This window comes from Ictidomys tridecemlineatus, chromosome 10, assembly GCF_052094955.1.
Source record: "Ictidomys tridecemlineatus isolate mIctTri1 chromosome 10, mIctTri1.hap1, whole genome shotgun sequence".
NCBI classification, from domain to species: Eukaryota; Metazoa; Chordata; class Mammalia; order Rodentia; family Sciuridae; genus Ictidomys; species Ictidomys tridecemlineatus.
Genome location: NC_135486.1, coordinates 41592973 through 41606790, shown reverse-complemented (window position 1 = coordinate 41606790; position 13818 = coordinate 41592973). Strand labels below are relative to the sequence as shown.

At 43.1% G+C, this 13818-nt stretch overlaps 1 protein-coding gene across 1 annotated transcript in view; it reads left to right on the top strand.

Annotated features, from left to right (window-relative positions):
- The first annotated feature begins 793 nt into the window (after nt 1-793).
- Nucleotides 794-13818, top strand: part of Ptpn14 (protein tyrosine phosphatase non-receptor type 14) — a 176253-nt gene continuing 163228 nt past the window's right edge. Inside the window, exon 1 of the mRNA XM_005334974.5 lies at nt 794-1432. The gene's annotated coding sequence lies outside the window, so the exon portion shown is untranslated. The remainder of the gene's footprint in view (nt 1433-13818) is intronic.

Here is a 13818-nt window from a genome sequence, read left to right as displayed (position 1 = left end):
ACAAGTTGGGAAGGGCCTAAACCTAGGTTCCCTGCCTGGCTCGGTGCTTTTTCCATCATACCAGCTGCGCCTCATTAACTCCACCTCCGAAAGTGCTAAGGAAGTTCCCTCCCAGTGCCTACCCGGGCAGGGTGGGGCGATTCTGTGGCATGGAACAAACCGGGAAAACGACATATTCCAACTTTCAGCACAGTCTGCTTTGGCCATTACGAGGGTGGAGGGAAAGATAGAAGAAAGACACAATCACACTACCCAGAGGTTCCAGTTTTTTTTAGGAGAGATCTCTGGGACTGCCTGCTCAGTGAGGCCACCTAAATGTCTCCAGGACTGCCCTCCCCTGTGCTGTGGCTGCATGGGTGCATCCTGCTTGGAGGATCTCCCAAAATAAGTTGGACTGTCGTTGCTCCGGGTCTGAGTGGGCTAGTTCTTACCACCTTCCCGCTCTTGCAGTCTACGAAATCTAGGTGGGATCTTCCTGTCTTTACCGCTTTCCCTCAAACCGCTGGAACAGCGCAGAGTTGGGCTGACTACGGTCTCCTAGCCTTCTCCCCTCCTACGTCTCTTACTCCATGGAGTCTCATCTTGTCTTCAGTCCCCACCTTTGGAAACATTTTCCAAAGCTACCCCATCAAAAGTAAGCAACTTCTCCCGGGCCTGCAGAAAGAACTCCTGCAGCCCGGCATTCCTTGGATTCCAGCGCTGTGACGTCCCCAAGGACAGCGCGCCTCCAGCTCCGGAGCTTGGGCTCCACGTTTCAGCGCTTCCCCCGCGCGCGCGCCCGCGCCCCCGATGCGCGTCCTCGCCGTCCGCATTCCTCTCCGCCCCGGCCACGCGCCCCGAGCTCCCTCCGCCTCCCGGCCCCCAGCGCCGCTGAGCCCGGCCCGGGGGTGGGGGAGCCACGGCCGCCGGCGCCTGCTCCGTCCCCTCCCACTCGAACGGCCCCTTCCTCCCTCCTCTCCCGGCTGCTCGCATTTCCTGCCGCTCTGGCTCTCCCAGCCCCTCAAAGTTCTTCCCAACTTTTTCTCGGCCGAGCGGGCGCAGTATCGGGGGCAGGTTGCTGCGCTCCTCCGGTCTCAGCTGCCTCCTCTCCTGGGCAGGTCCTCTGGGAGCAGCACACACAAAGTGGCCGCTGGCGGTCCTTCCCCTCCCACCTCACCCATCCTCCTTGGCCTCCTGATCCCGGTCCCCTCGGGCGGGACAGCTCGGGTACTCAGGTTCTTCTCCCTTTCCCCTTCGCCGGTGCGCCCCTGAGCCGACTCTCGCGTCCGGACCTCAGCGGAAACCTCCCTCCCCTTTCGCCTCCTGCGGCTGCTTCCCTCCTCCCCTCCTCCGCCAGCCACTGGAATCAATTCCGTGGGGAATTGGGGCTCCGTCGCCGCGGAGGACAGCCTTTCCGCGCGGGACTCCGGGCACCGCGGGGTCATGTAAGCAGGTAAGCCCGACCCGAGGCGGGGAAATCGGGCCGAGATCGCGGGTAGCCTTGGTGCTCCGGGCGCCTTGCAGATGACTTGGGCAAACGCTGGCAACACCAACTTGAGATTGGCGGTCTCCGACGCCTGGCAGGCAGGGCAGCGGGGGCGCAGGGTGGCCGGGCCGCGCGTTTTCTTTCCCGGTGGGAGCTGCGGGCCACAGGGCGCACCGCTTATTTGGGAAGTGAGCTGGAAGGTAAGGGAAGTTTGCAGAGTTTGTGGCTAAACCCAACTCCCTCGCCCCCTCCTCTCAGATCCCGTCTGCATTTTGGGGACGTGAGAGGGCCGGCCAAGGGCTGCCAGAGATAGCTAGACCGTGGGGCCAGGAGGATGAGAGACAAACGACGCTGCTGTCGCCCACGCGGGGAATGCAGTTCCCCGACTCCCCTTCAGGTCCCCGCTTAGGATAGGATTTGGAAGGGAGAGGAGTTTTCATGCCATTCCACTAGGCCCCAGCCGTGCCACCGAACTCCCGAGTGTCTTGGCTCCTACTTGGGTGGTCGGGCAGGCTCATAGGGAAAAAACCTGTGGCCACGTACTTTCAGACCAGCTCTGACTTCCAAAATTCTGCGTCTTAACCACCCCCTCTCCCACGTGACTCTTAAACCTAGGTTTTGAATACTTGTGGGTTTTCTACCTTTTCTTCTGGAGAGAGCAATGAGGCAGGCAGCCTTGTCCTTACCTCCCTTTCCCTCACACTTCCTTCAGTTCCTGTCACCCCCACCCCCATACTTACCTACAATTTAAGGAGATTGTAGGTTTTCAACTCCAGCCTGTTGAGGAACTGGCTGTTTGGGATTCCCAGCGAAGGTGAAGAATTTCTAGACTGCAGGTCTAGCGTGTATGCTTATGGAGTTTCCACCAGTGTGTTAATATGTGAAATGGATTAGTTCAGTTCAGTCATTCATTCAACAAACCGAGTATCAGAGCTTCTACGCTGCTAGAGCAAGATCACAGTACAGGAGTCTGCAGCCCTGTAGGCTGATGGAGAACTACTGTGTGGTGGCAGAGGGGTTCTGGGGGGAGGCTTGGTCCTGGGGCTGAAGAGGTCCTCTCTTGGTGGAGTGTTTAGAGCAAACACTCCTTGTAGAGGAAACAGTTAATGAGAAGTGAACCCAAAGAGAACAGAAAAGTCATTCCTAGCTGTCTGGGACCCAAGGAAGATTTATGGGTGGGTTGGGGCAATGTTGCTGGCATAGCAGTCTCTCCTCCTTTCCTTATACTAGAAATTAAACTAGAAGTGTTACATGCTTATGGGAACTACTGGTAGCTTTCAGAGGAGCAAAAATTCCTCTTTGGAAATGCCTCTGTACCTGATGCATTTCTACCACCAGCAGCAGTCCCCATTTTAATTGACATTAATTGACCCATGTCTGGTTCATTAAAATGATATTGATTCCTTTTAAAGAGACACCTGACAGCAATAGGGGATGACAATACGGCAGTGCTACAGACCTTGTATTAAAAGTTCCCTTATTATTTGGTGATGTGGTTAACAGCTTGTGCTATAGAAATGACAACTTTCACAGCCCGGAGCTGAATGATGTCCTGTTGCCTAATCTGAATGGATGGTCATGATGTGCAGAATTAGTTCGCTTATGTGATGCTGTTCATTGTAGTATTCTCTACTTTAAAAACTCAACTTTATTGTGTTACCAGAGGGGTGAGGACTACCATTGCTTTCTCTGAAACTTAAGACTGAACTCTTCCTGCAGGTGGTTGAAGCCTCATGGACCCAGAATTCAGCACATCCTGCCTAGAAAATTTCCTTATAGCATAATAGCATTTTGTACAGGCTTGTCTTTCTGCAGTGCCTCTTCACTTGGGTTGAAGTAGTGTTGTAGTACTATTCATAGTGGCTGAGTCTTGGCTAAGGTGGCAGACGTCTAGCTTTCAGCAACCTCAGAGAGTACATCAGAGTGGGAAGAGCACACTAGCTTCCTGCAACTTCACATGTTTATCCAGGCCCTCTACCAGCACCTTGTCTTATCTCAAGAACAGCCCCCTTGATGGTTTTCCTGAAGGTGTAGCACCTGTGTGAGAGAAGTGGCTAAGGAGAAGCCCTTTCAGCTAATCCAAGATCACCGCCCAGGTTCCATTATTACGATGTTGCATGCACAACTACAATAGCAAGAACAGTTGGGGAAAACTATTTTGATATGGAAAAACCATAAATAATTCAGAGGAAAATCAGAATTTTTAGAAGATTTCTTGCTTGCCCTGAATGAATGGGACAAGATTTAAGAACTGTGAAGTTATTTTTTTTTTTTTTCCTTCATTGTCTGCTTTTTGGCTTAAGTTTGCTCCAGGGATGCAAGTATCAACCCTTTGATTACACATGATAGCTTACCTGAGTTCCATATTCTTGTCCTTTTGAATAAGAATTTGATCAAATCCCTGCATTTGAACTTCATTAAATGGTCACCAACTACTGTATTTAAAAAAATTCATTCTCAGCCTCAGAACACTGCAATGCACTTTGTTAGATATAAGACAGGGAAGAGGATGAAACACTTAATTAGCCAATTAAGGAATGAGGGAAAACAAACACAAAAGCTTTGGTAGGGAGGAAGTTGATGTCTAAAACTTTCTGATTGCCCCCTTACTGATTTAAATTGATTTAATTTACTTTGCCTGTCTCCCCAGGAGGCTTTGTTGAGTTGTCCCAGGGGTGTGTCTGGCAAAATCTGCACCCCTTTCTAGGCTATCAGTGTACTGGAGCCGTGATCCAGACTTGGGAGTTTGCTATAGAGCCAGGTTTGAATTCCAGCTCTGCCACATTCTAGCTGTGTGATGTTGGGCAGACTTAATCTTTCTGATATTCAGTTTCTTTACATGCAAGACAGAGCCAGTAGTATTTAGCTTGCCATGATATTTATGGAGAATTCAGTGTAATGCTATATAACAGCACCTCAGACAGACTAGGTCAAGGATGGCTATTTATATGTTCAAGGAGTTGTTATGTGGCCATGAATGTGTTCTTTGTTTGTTATTCAGCAGCCTGAATCCACATGCGTGCCAACATACACATAAAGCTTTGTCTTTGACTTTTTTTTTTTCCAGTCTATTGGCTCAAAGCAAACACATTGGCTAGCAGCTGCCATGTGGTCCCTCACACTAGAGGAGGTTGAGAGCTACACCACCAGGCAGTAAAAGTTTAGGGAGCTAGAGCCACTTAGGGAGAAAGGGCAGAGAAAAAGATTCTTTTTCCCTGTATACCCCTTACTATAACAAAGGTCCAATGTATTATGCAAGGGTCTTTGCATCTCTAATGTTGAAATCCAGTTAATTACAGAATGCTAGAATAACTGCCTGCCTTTAGCGGGAGTGCAAAAGCCAGCCAGTTTTCACAAAGGAGTTTCTTGGCAGCCTCAATTTTCTTCTTTGAAGCCTGAATACAGAGTCAACTATAACACCTAGTGTAATGCCAGCTGCACAGGTCATTTGAATTTTTTGTTGTCTTTTATCTGAGAAGCCTAAAGTATTTGACAAACATTAACTCACTGATCTTCGTATCAATTTCCCAGCAGGGGGGAGTTTTAGAAGAAAGGGACTACTCACATAGGGACTATAGGGCAGGTGTGCAGTCTGTTTTCTTGAAGCAGAATGTATTGTTATGGCAAATAATTGGTTAAATCTCTCACATTCCAGGAGGCCATGTGTAGGTACCCTACCCCTTGGAGAGGTCAGGAGGAGAAAGCCTAGAAAAATGCAAGTCTGACTAGGATTTTTGGTCAGTAGTACTTTTACCATACCTTGCATTCACTGATTTTAAAAATACATTATCTCAGAATGTTTTGTGAATCTGAATTAAAGGATATGATGATGCAGTGGTTATAGATGAAAGGCTTAACGTAGCTGAAGATAAAAGGTAAGTAGATTTTTGTACCATAGAGTGGTTATGGATGTAAGCTGGATTATCAATGGCATATTAACATTGCTTCATTTCCTTTCGATTTTTCCTGTTGGTTGGGTGTTTCTTGCATCAAACGTTTGTATCATTTGCTTCATGGTGATGGCTGTGAGAGAGAACATACCATAGTCATCGAGCCTTATAGGTAAAATTTGATCTCAGGGTGATTTTTCTTAGTTTCTTAGATCAGTGTTATGTGTAAAATTTGATCTGAGGATGATTTAGCTTAGTTCCTTAGGCAGCTAAATTAGGCCCAGGTCAAGGGTTGCATCCTGAGCCTGGACAATCAGCTTGACTCAGAGGACTGTTGCATGTCCAGAGATCCTGTAACTCTATCTGGACAGCCCATAAATGCTCCATGTTGGTCAACAGGGAGGAGTCTGGAGAAAATGAGAAAGAGATCCATTGGTTGTGTAGCCGCCTCTGAGTAGTAGAATAACCTCTTCGTGTTTGGAATGTCTTGAGATTTTACTGTTGAGAAATAATCCTAAATTAGGAAGCCATTCTATTGGCCACTGACTTGCTCTTCTTTGCCTTACAGTGTTTTTAGCTCACAGAGGAAAAACTACTCATTGTGGAAAATTAGCAAAGTTCCCAGTACGGTATGCAGGTGTGAACTGTGTACTTTACTTAATACATACTAAATTTCCTGTTTGGGAGATTCATCTCTAACAACTCCCACCTCCTTTCTCCTTTTTTTTTTTTTTTTTTCCTTAAGTGATTGGGGCATTAACTAAGGTAGTAGGTCTCAAACTCTAGAGGGCATCAGAGTCACCTGGAGGGCTTATTAAAACACAGCTTGCTGCTCCCCACACCTTACATTTTGCTCCTCAAACCTTACATTTTGATTTAGTAGCTTTGGGGTAGTCTGAGCGAGGACCTTCCAAGCCATGCTAATGTTCTACTTTCTGATTAACTGTGCTTTGAGAAAAACTGAGCTAAGAAATCTCGGTTGGGTCCACCCACCCTTTTTTGCTCAGGCTCTGTGTGGTGGTCATTGAACTTTTCTAGTATATTGGTTTAAATGATTTTGTCTGCTTGCTTTAGAGCTGCAGAGAGGCTGGATACTACTTGATGGCCACTTGTCCCCGGCCAGATATGAATTCGATGTATCTGTTTTAGTGAGTTTTCTTGGCTATTGTCTAATCCAGACTCTCCACTTGCAGTTTGGTTTATCTGGTGCTAATATCCTCTGAGTATTTGATATTTGTGCCAAATTCTACCCCTCTTTCATTGAGCTCTCCAGTTTCTTGTTATAAAATTTACTACTTTTGTATTCCTGTCTTGGTGACATCACCTTATGTTGAGTTAGCTGCTTGAGCTTGGCTCTTGGACTTCTCTTTTTTAGCACCCTCAACCCCTTTTCTTAACCCTCCCCTAACAAATCCCAGCAATTATTAGGTCCTTTGAGTCTGACTCTAAAATATTCTCAATTTGCTTCTTTCCCTCCCTCTCCACTGTCCCTTAGGATTTTTTCCAAGAGCATTAAAGGCTGTCTTTCATATAGTCTTTTTTTTTTTTTTTTTTGGTACCAGGGGTGCTTAACCACTGAGCCACATTCCCAGCTCTTTATATATATATATATTGTTTTTGAAACAGGGTCTCACTAAATTGCTGAGGGCCTAAATTGTTGAGGCTGGCTTTGACCCTCCTCTTCAGCCTCCCAAGCCATTGGGATTACAGGCATGTGCTGTGGCACCTGGCTTTTCTTTCTATATTCTTTGTCTACTTAGTGCTGTAAAAAGGTTTTTTTTTTTTTTTTTTTTTTTAAAGCACAAATTAAAAAAAAAATCTGTGTTTTCTTAAATGCCATTTAAATTCTTTTGCTTCTTATTCCCTTTAACTTAAGGCTTCTGGCTGGGAATGTGGCTCAATGGTAGAGCACATGCTTTGCATGTGCAAGGCCCTTGGTTTGATCCTCAGCGTTGGGGTGGGGGGAGCTTCCTTTATCCCTCCTTTCTCTTCCCAACTGCTTCTCTTTCCTTCCATCCATTCCAGTGCCTCTAACCTTTGGTAGCATTAATTTCCCTTTTTTATTACACTCCCATCCTCTCCCCCAGCTCCCTGCTGAGCCCCTCCATGCTGGAGGAGCCACTCCTCCCTACTACCGGCTAGCTTTCCTTTCTTTATAGTCCCATAGCACTTTGAACTTACCCACATTGGCAGATTCACCATATTTACCCTTGTTCACTTCTCGGTCTCCTCTACTGAGTTATAAGCTTCTCTGGGTAAGGATCTCATTCTGTTCCAAGTCAGAATCTCTATCCTATGTGCAGTTGATAGCAGTAACCATGGTGATGCCCTTATTATTGTCATTTTGTAGATAACAAAATGGAATCAATTTTTAAAAAACATGTATTTTTATAAGTGTGTGAGGGCCTTTCTGAAATGCAGACCTGAGGGTTTGACATCGGAGCCTGGTTTAGAATTTATTATTTATTCTCTAATGAATAGTTACTGGGCTGTGGAAAAATGGCATCTTGTTAATGATGTACATGATTAAAAAAAAAATTAAACAGAGAGCTGGGGATGTGGCTCAGTGGTGGAGCACTTGTGTAGCATGTGCAAGACCCTGTGTTTCATCATAGCACTGCCAAAACAACTCAGAAACCATGGCTATTTATTATATACATTTTATTTGTTCATTTGAGAAGAAAAATCACACTTCTAAGATGTTGTCTGAAGTTACTAATAATATGGTTCTTATTGTCATTTCACTTTACTTGGATACTTTAAAAACAACCATTTTTTTTTCTCATTTTCAAATCCAGGCAACCTTATAGATCAAGGGACTGACTGTAAATGTCACAAAAAGTTAGGAAGTAGAAACATTTGTGATCAAGGCCTAAAACTAATGTTTTTGCCGGTTTAGATGTAGTGATTAGAATATGCTGAATTCATTTCTGTGCATTTTTCTTCAGAACCTCATGTAGAAGAGGAAAAGGTAAAATCTCTCATTAATCCACCAGTAAGTCACTCAGTTTTGAAGTGAGAAGGAGACAGGCTCCTTGACACTGTTGTCAAAGCGGATTTGCCAGCCTGCCCATGGCCAAGGAGGCCTGTTCTACTTACAGCATGGTAATAAGCAGCAATGATATCATTGATGTTTCCCCAGATCACTAGATTGACTCTTGCCATGATTTAGTTCTGAAGTAGAAGGGATTAAGGCAGATTTCATGGTTATGAAAGTGAATTTGTCATGAATTACATATATACTTCGGCTGGATATTTAAGGTTTTCCATGCATAATCCCCAAAGGGACCTGCAGTTTCTTCATGTTGATGTCCCCCTGCCGCCATGGTTCTGGCCAGCTGTTGTAACTCTTGAACTGATCCTGGGCTTTCCACCTGGGTCAAGCTGTTCTCTCTCTCCTCTTTTTTTTTTTTTTTTTTTTAAGAGAGAGAGAGAGAGAGAGAGAGAGAGAGAGAGAGAGAGAGAGAGAGAGAATTTTTTAATATTTATTTTTTAGTTTTCGGCGGACACAACATCTTTGTACATGGTGCTGAGAATCGAACCCGGGCCGTACGCATGCCAGGCGAGCGCACTACCGCTTGAGCCACATCCCTAGCCCTCAAGCTATTCTCTGGTGCAGGCACCCTAACACTCTCCCAGGGCCCATCTCAAACAATGCTTTCTTGGGCAGCCTTCCCCTCTCTCCCTCCAAGGTCAGGCCTTCCTCCTGCCATTTTGCTCTTGGTATTTACCACCTGTGTTTTGTGGCTTGGTTCACCTGCTTCACCCCCCTCATTAACCTGTGGCCTTCTGCTTCACTCCTCTAGGTTGTGGCTTCTTGCCTGCTGATGGCCCCTGTGGCTCCTTCACATGAAAATGCCTACCCCTTGCCTTTGGGGATGAATTGTTCTGGGGAGACAGCTGTCCAGCACCACACTGTCTAAGCTGTCCCTATCCTATAGCTGGGCCAGTCTGTCTTCTACACTACAGCATCATTCTCAAACATGCCTGATATTTCCGCTCTCTCAATTACAAGCTCACTTGCCACTTTATGTTGTTAAGGGATATGTCTATATGCAGTAAAGGTTTAAAGAAATGCCCGAAGGATGAACTCTAAAAACAGTGCAAGGGCTCTTGGAGGTGAGGACAGAGATGTGCTGTTGTGTTCGTGGTATTCTTCCTTACATCTAAATTTTTTTGTTGATGTTGGGTACTAGGGATTGAACTCAGGGGCACTCGACTACTGAGCCAATCCCCAGCTCCAATTTTGTATTTTATTTAGAGATAGGGTCTTACTGAGTTGCTAAGTGCCTCGCTTTTGCCGAGGCTGGCTTTGAACTTTCAGTCCTCCTGTCTCAGGCTCCCTAGCTAGTGGGATTACAGGTGTGCACCACTATGCCCAGCTTCCCTTACATCTAAAAGATTTCAGTTTTAAAACACATGCATTGCCTATTGGTTAAGGGCCCACTCCCTAGCAGAACATTCAAGGCTCTGCACAGTTCTTGATCCCAACTCGTTTCCTAGCTTGGACCTTTACCCTGAGCCTCCCTTGGCCTCCTGTCATTGTCCTCTGAACATTTCTCGTAGTTGAAACCTTGTTGCTTTGATTTGGGATATTATTGTTACTTCTTCCATGAATTCCTTTTCATATCTGGTCACATAATAACCTCCTACCCATTCTTTAATTTCTGCTGTGATTTTTATATCTTTTTGGGTGTTTTATCTAACATTCTCTTTTTTCTTGGAGAATTCACTGTCACCTTATCTGCCTATCCTCCGGTACTTTACACACCCTTTATACTAAGATATGTGTTAGTGTATTGTAATTGCTTGTTTATCTGTCTCCCCAAGGTTGTGAGCTCTTGGAGGACATATTTATAATTTATTTATCCTTGGGTTCTTGGCATCTGATGCAGAGATGTTCAGTAAATGTTTGGGAAATTGATGAGTAGTAGATGCAAGATAAATGTTTATAATTGAAATGTTTTTTAAGAGTGTCCAAAAAAAAAAAAAAAGAAAATTGAGGCTTAATAGCTGACATTTTTTTTTTTTTTTTTTTTTTTGCACTGCAGATTGAACTCAGGGGCACTTGGCCATTGAGCCACATCCCCAGCCCTATTTTGTATTTTATTTAGAGACAGGGTCTCGCCAAGTTGCTTAGTGCCTTGCCATTGCTGAGGCTGGCTTTGAACTCACTATCCTCCTGCCTCAGTCTCCTGAGCCGCTGGTATTACAGGTGTGGGCCACTGTGCCTGGCAATAGCTGACATTGTGATGATAAATTCAATGAATTTACAGATGGATTTCCTGATTCAAACTATGGTTTGCTTAGAATCTATTTTTCTACTTTTCCCATTTATTTTATTATTGTTATTTTATTTAAATAGCCATTCATGCTCCCCCTCCTCTTTTCTCCTCTATCACATGGATTGTGTTTCTGGTTTCTTCTGTGGATTTCTTCATAGTTTTTTTTTTTTTTTTTTTTTTTTTTTTTTTTGTGTGTGTGTCCTTCTCTCTCTGTGTGTATCCATCTTTCTGTCTCTGTGTGTTCATCTGTCTTTGTCTCTCATATGGAAGTACAGCCTGGCTGTGAACTGGTACTACTTACTGCAGCAATGAATTCTGCCATCAGCCCTACTTGCTCTGGGACAGAAAAGTGACACATTCATTTGGAGGAGAGGCTGCAGAGTTTATTTCTGTGGCAGACGTGTCCCACTGCGGAGCTATAATAACCATAATGAAGGAGGATTATGCCATATTAGGTTTATGAAGGGTGCACCAATCTGTTACCAGGGTCAGTGGTGACATCTCAAGCCAGCAATTAGGTTTCATTTGAGACTCCAGGAGGCAATTAGCATCCCCTTCTGCCAAGGGAAACCTGGGATCTTTGCAGCATATTCTTTATCATTGGACATAGTGTCAAATGTGCTTCAGATGGTGAAGTTACACATTTTTAAAGTTATAAGCATGTCTCCAAATGTTCATTTGAAAAACAGCATTGACTTTAAACACCCTGGGTTCAAATCTGTGGGTTATACTAATGAGCGTTTTGGATGCATTATGTTTTTAAAGTCAATTCGTGTTTAAAAGGTTATATAAATTATTTTATTCACAGGTAAGGAATCTGATATGGAATATTATATCATTATGTGATTTATGGGGGGAAAAATGTGACTGATGTGAAATGAATCAGGACTCCAAAATAATGAAATGACACCTACTGATCTTAATTATATTCTTTAGAAAATTATTGTTTTACTTAAGAGGCATCTAAAAATAAAGGCTGGAAAGGATAATTTGTGCTGTGCTTCTGTTGAGCAGCTGTCTGGTTGTTTTCAAAATGAGGCTTATTTTTTGCATGCCAGGTTAGGTATAAATGTGTACTTTGTGTCACTTCATCCTTATGAATGTGTTTAGGATTTTTAGCTCTGCTTGCAAATATGAAGTGATATTTGGTTAAATTATTCAAACAAATTTCTTTGGCTTCTCTACTCCTCCCTATTACCTCTTTCACTTCCTCCCTCTCCTTCTTCCTTCATTTGGTATAAATTATCTCCATTTGGAGGATTTGATAGATTAACTAGCATATGCATATTCAAAATCAGTGTCTCTTCAGGTATGACAAAAGGGAGCAACGCACAGAGCAGAGCATCAGGCCCAGCCAGGACCCTGATGCAGAGTTCAGGGTAGGAGGTCCCTTTCCACAGGATAATTAGGCTAGTGGCCTACTGTTTGGTTCTTGGTTCGCATTATTATTATTTTTTTCTCATTTGTAGATTGATAAAAACTATAGTAGTGAGGCTAGGGCTGGGGCTCAGCGGTAGTGTACTTGCCTGGCATGTGTGAGGCACTGGGTTCTATTCTCAGCACCACATATAAATAAATAAAATTCTATCAACTATGAAAAAAATATAAACAAAAACTATAGTAATAACCAAGCACAGCACTTTGAACTGTGTATACATTAGTGCATTAAAGACTCTGAGAAGCCCTGCAGGCAACGAAAGTAAGTATTCCAGAGCTAGATTCATTTTAGCAAGGATGGTCTTTTTTAAAAAAAATATTTCATGGAACACCTGTAATCTTAAAGGAACACTAATATGACAGGGAATACTTTCCTAGAGAAATGTTTGTTTAGAAGGTGCCTGGGGGCTGGGGATATAGCTCAGTTGGTAGAGAGCTTGCCTCACATGCATAAGGCCCTGGGTTCAATCCCCAGCAACACACACACACACACACACACAGACACACAGACACACTCACACAGAGACACACTCACACAGTGCCTGGGATAGAAAAGACACATTTGTTGTTTTTTTGTTTTTAAATTTGTTTTTAAATTTTTAAATTTGTTTTTTTTTTATTTTTTAAATTTGTTCTAATTAGTTACACATGACAGAGTACATTGAAGCACTTTGATACACATAAACGGGGTGTTAATTTCTTATTTCTCTCATTGTACATGTTGTAGAATCACATTGGTCATGCAATCATATAAGTACGTAAGTTAATAGTATCGTTTTCATTCTACTATCCTTAACTCAACATCTTAGTATAATGACTTGGATAGTTAAACATTTCAGCTCTTGATTAGCAGACTGGAATTAGCTTTGATTTAAAAAAAAATTAACTGGACTTTTTAGAATATAGTATAAGAGCAATTCTAAAGTAAACTATGAGGAATTTATTCACAAAATTAACTTTTAGGGGAAGTTTAAAGGGACAGTAAACATTTGGTTTAATTTTTACTTATTTATAATACAGTGAAATGTAAGGTTCAGATTAAGTATGTGGCATTATAGGAGACTCATCCTTCAATATATTCAGTAGTTTATTTTACGGATGCCAGAAAGTGAGGGTAATATATGTACTATTAAGTAAATCTTGGTTCTGCATGTTCTGGCCATGAGCTTTTCTCTTCCTCCTTAATTAAAATACTGCCGAGAAAAAAAGCAGGCAGGTTTGGGGGGACTTCAGAAATGTCATTGCAGTTATTTTATTAACAGCTGCCTCTGTTTAAATTGTTTGTGTAATCAGGCATTCACAAAGGTATTGTGAATAAAGTATGATCAAGTGCATTTGCCCCTTCCTCCTCCTCTTTCCTTTCATCCATCCATCAGTTTAATAAATGCACTTTGATGTTTTGAAGGTGGCAGTGTTTTCCCATGGTCGTGATCTTTAAAAGAATAAGCAATTTGTAACATAGCCATTAGCACCATGTGGTGTCCATTCAGTACTTGAAATGTAACTAGTTTGAGTTCAAATGTTGCTGTCAGGACTTTGAAGAGTTAGTACAAAAAGAAAAATGTAAAATATCTCATGGTTTTTAAAATTGATGACATTGAAATGCTAATATTTTGGACATACAGAGTTAAATTTATTATCAAAATTAGTTTCACCAGGATTGATTTGCTTTTTATATGTGACTACAAGAAAATAAAAAATGCTCTACATGGCTTGCATTTATGGGTTCATGTTATATTTC